This window comes from Wolffia australiana, chromosome 12, assembly GCF_029677425.1.
Source record: "Wolffia australiana isolate 7733 chromosome 12, ASM2967742v1".
NCBI classification, from domain to species: domain Eukaryota; kingdom Viridiplantae; phylum Streptophyta; class Magnoliopsida; order Alismatales; family Araceae; genus Wolffia; species Wolffia australiana.
Genome location: NC_135846.1, coordinates 11,480,464 through 11,485,211, shown reverse-complemented (window position 1 = coordinate 11,485,211; position 4,748 = coordinate 11,480,464). Strand labels below are relative to the sequence as shown.

Below are 4,748 nucleotides of genomic sequence, written 5' to 3'. Positions count from 1 at the left end.
AGGGTTCACCATAATGATTTGTATGAATTCATGTATGGTATTATACCTTGCTTTGAATTAGAAATGAGACACTAAAGACATCATGCTGATAGATGGTTGTGACCAATGAGTTCTGATTAATGAAATTTGGAACTTTATTAGTTTGGATGTAGCAAGAAATTAAGGACAGTGATTGACTATTCAAAATGAGATTTTATACCCTCTTGGAATTGAACAAGGTAGTGATTGACTAGTAACATACACAGCTCAAGGAAGTAGAAGCAATGAATTCCTTAGCCAAGGTAATGGAATCTTGGTGAAGATGTTTATTTGAAATATTCAGATATCATGGCTTCAATGGTAAGAGATCCTGGGCATTCTCCTCATCAGCACCACTGTCAATTCAGATTTGTGTCCTGGAAATGAAGACTCCTAGACTAACATTTACCCTGCTCAAAATAAAAGGAAAAGCTATAGTGCTACTATATGCGTAATGCAACAATGCTTCACACTACACCACATAAATGGATTCCCTATTTGGAATAATACTACATGGATATGTATCACTATTGATTTATAAAACTGCATGTCTAATCATTATTGAAATAAAGTAATGATGTGGCGAAGCAGATTGTTGTGCCATCTCCACATAATGTTTTCATTCTCCTCTAATCACCTAAGCACACCACATATTTAGATTTTTCGAGCATCAAGTGATACAGATAATAATATTTTTTTTCTTCTGCGAGATAATTTTATCGTAATTTTAATCCTCATGTTTTTTTAATCGGTCCATTTCACCCCAAGCTTAGAGAAATAGATATGCATCCGACATGAACAACCATTACATCAATTCAGTTTGTGATGCCCTTATCGCATCTTTTGAAATAGTTTGTTACCCCAATAATGCCAAACATTTGTTGCAATGAAATGGTGATATGTGGTCGGGCCAGAAAGAAGACTAGAAAACCATAAATAAAATTTATTAAACATTTTGATTAATGGAAATATAAAATATGTATTCTGACTTTTAAGGATTATGTTCTTGACTGTGATGTCATAAGATTCATGAAAATATACTCCAACTCAGAAAAATACATTCTTTAAGAAGATGATGTTTGAAAAGTCCACAAAAATACCAATAAATGCACAAAAATGAGAACACCATTATATATATTATCATTTTTATGCTTGACATATATAATAATTATATCGCCCAAGTATGTGAATTTCATGATATTTGCCAAACAATTGGTGTCTTATCTAAGGGTTTGATTAAAAACTTCTTTTTGAGGATGAATATGAGAAAGCATTTAACAAAATTCAACCAAGCCATATTCTTTAGACACCCATCTTGATGTGATGAGAATGGGGAAATGACTACTAAGGATTGATAACAAGGCTTATTGAGATAGCGGAGATTGGACGTGGTGAGGATTGAGTGGATACTTATACAGTCTAGGTACATGAATAATTCAACATGGCTCCCTTGAGAAACCAAGTAAACACAGATATGATCCACACAAAATTGATTGTACCATTGATTTTAAAGGTCTTCTATTACTCCCATTTTTCTCCATATGTTACAATAGTTGTAAATTTTCATTTTAATCACAGCCATAGAACTCAGAAAATGGAGGATCTTTGATCTTTTTAGAAGATTCTTAGGATGGTAACCAATATAGGCTGGGAGAGAGGCGAGTGTCGCTGACTTAGAGGAGCACTATTAAGACACATTTTGCTAGAACTATAGCCACTCTTTTGTATTTATCTTCTACACATGGAGATTTGTGAAAGGATATGTTTTTCAGTGGCTGGAGGATCTGTGAACTGTAAGTTCACATAGTAATCTATTATTTATCTATCTGAAATTGAGCTAGAGTGCACCAAAAAATCGGACAGCAAAGTAATGAAGGAGGCCTTGAGGTGAAATGGATTGATGAAAAAGCTAAGGATCTTGAAAGGGGATGTTCTTTTAGTTTGTGTCAGTCAGAGTGCTATGTGCTTGGAGATAAATCAGTCATAACATGCACATCCAAAACATATTGGCATGCACTATTACATGATCTAGGAATACCTGAATTTGGGAGAAATTTCTCATCTAAATCTGCAGATAGAGGAGAAGGCCGCAGACATATTGACGAAGGTCTAATGGATTAGTTCCATCACTTGGGTTGGGGCTGAGCGAACTTGAGATCTTGCGTAGAACAAGAAGGAGGTAGAAGAAAAAGAGAAGAGAGAAGACACGGAAAAGAGGAACAGCCTAGGACGAATATCGTGTTTAATCCCTCAAAATATTATTTAACAGTGTGTTCGTATTTATACTAATAACCAGTAGTCGTTACATAGTTAGTTACTATGTTTTAAGCATAGCCATTATAATAATATATAACGGCTATCTTAAAACAAATCATAGCCATCAGATTGTTGCCTATCTATATTTAATCCTAACGCTATATTAAGTCCTATCTACGTTTGATCCTCTCCTTCTATGTTTAAACTTATATTTGATCCTAGTCGTTAGATCTCCATAACGGATATAGGGTACGTGGCTCGATTTTACTACACTACTCTTTAAGTTAAGTCCTATTGGTCCATACCTGTCGATCTGGCGCCACGTACTCTGTCGATCTGGTGCTGATGTGTCAGGAGTTTTTAACTCCGTTATCAGGGTCATCTGCCAAGATGGAGATCATTGGAACTCAAATCCCCTAGCTTGGTATTACGTGGTTGAAAACATACATGACACAAACCGACTAGTTTGTGGCAAATTATTTTTTCGGCAATAAGGACCCATTACTGCCATTTTTTTTTTTTGCCTTTAAATGGCTCTCCTCTTGCCATCGGGAGCCACCGAGCACAAGGAGTCTCTCCATCTCATCTCTCTTCTCATTTCCTCTTTCTTGATTGCTGTAAAGGATATGGTCTTGATGGGGATGAAGTGAAGTTGTGGCAACACTCACCATGATGTCTCGGGTATTATCCCTAAGTTGGTACTTCGATAATCCTCATTTGAATAAATCTAGAAGAGGTTGAGGAGAAGGGGAGATATGAGAAGGAGAAGAAGATGGATAAAGAAGAGAATGACAAGCTGGACAAGTTTGGTAATTGATTGTTTTTTCTCACTCATCATCCTTCATGTCTTTCATACTTATAGTGTAAGTAGTCGTAATAGAAATAAGAACTATCCTTGATTTAATCCTAGCGGTTATAACAGTCTATAATGACTAGCCTGAGATGTGATCCTAGCCGTCTTAAGTATTTTCTACCTACGTTTAATCCTGACCTTCTGTCTTAAATCCTATCTATATTGAATCGTAGTCACTATCCTATTTATCTTGAAACTTATATTGAATCCAAGCTGTTAATCTCATGACGAGTGTAAGGGGCACATGCTCGTTTATTACTTGTTTAATCTTTAAGATTAAACCAATTGGTCAAATAACTTATCTGACGTTGCAGAGGTGCCTCGTAAGACTGTACACATATGAAGACCACACTATTCAACAGCAACTGGTCTATTGCGAGGCACACGACTACTCGACCATCGCAAACACTCCTATCTGGACCATAAAAGACATGCCACAAGAGTCACACGACCAAATACGGTAAAAGACATGGGAAATTAGGAAAAAAAATATTCACTAATATCCAAAGAGTAAACAACTCGACACATTTTTAGGGATAAGACGACCGGCAATAAATCTTACAAACCCAAAGCAAAGAAAAACAACCGCAGATCTTTACAAGCTACATTACAAAGGAAGCACGAACGACTGACATCACTTATTTAAGTGCACAAACGGAAGAGGACGGAGAGCAAACACCGCAAGCGAACGGACTTGTTTTGCATGGGAACTTGCTTAAGTGCAAGGGCAGCAACGTGGGAAGCAGACGGTCCATGCGATGAAGGTCTTCTGAGAGCAGAAAGCCCGGCACTGGGTACAGCTAACGAAGGTGGTGGGGCTCGGGTTGAGGCAAAACCCGGGAACAAATCCCCAGTTCTTGGAGTCCTTCACCTCCGGCCTCTCCGTCAGCCCCCTCGAAGCTTCTGCAACACCGCAAAAGATAACCCAGATTAGATAGTATATACTTAGACGCGACAAACTACAGAATTTTCCACTCACCCGTCATGCCCAACAAGGGCAGCAGCACGGCGACGAGAACAAGGATGGGGAGGACTCTCTTAAACGCCATTGGCCTAGCGGGATTGTCTGAGAGATGGCTGGAAGCGAAGAAGCTTGAATAACGCTGGCTTGCTCTGCTCCGTTGGAAGATGAAGCGTTTTCCCAGACTATTTATAGAGGGGCGGGTGGTGACTAGCGAGAGAGTTTAGAGAGACGTGATACTGTGGGAAAACGGTAATGGGTTGGATTAGGTTGGACGAGGCAGTACTGGTCTACTTCAACGTCGTTAATATGGGGGACCCGGTTGAAGATGATGGCCCTTCGTGATAATTGATGCCGACCTTAGCGAAATCGGGCTGTCAGCCTGCCGTCCTCACACGGTTCTTATCAGCAGCTAAACGTCGCTTTCAGACCGCGTCAACGAAGGTCAAGAACTCCAACGACTCCAACAAAGAAAATCAAAGTAGGTGATGGTTCTTCATAGCCTGCAGCAAGTGGAGAAGTCGTCTCAAATAATTTAGTCGCTATGGGCTACATTAAAATCCATGGATCTCGTTTTCACTCTCAGGAGAATGACTTATTCGTGTTTCTTCCACCGTGTAATTTGAGAGAAACTATGTCTCTACGTATACAAGATGCCCA

The 4,748-nt window shown here is 38.9% G+C and overlaps 1 long non-coding RNA gene across 1 annotated transcript; it reads right to left on the bottom strand.

Moving 5' to 3' along the window:
* Positions 1-3,604: 3,604 nt before the first annotated feature.
* LOC144710533 (uncharacterized) lies at positions 3,605-4,267 on the bottom strand. The gene is made up of 2 exons (XR_013583310.1): positions 4,107-4,267; positions 3,605-4,030 (listed from the first exon to the last, which is right to left on the bottom strand). It is a non-coding gene; the product is annotated as an uncharacterized LOC144710533 (long non-coding RNA).
* Positions 4,268-4,748: the final 481 nt, after the last annotated feature.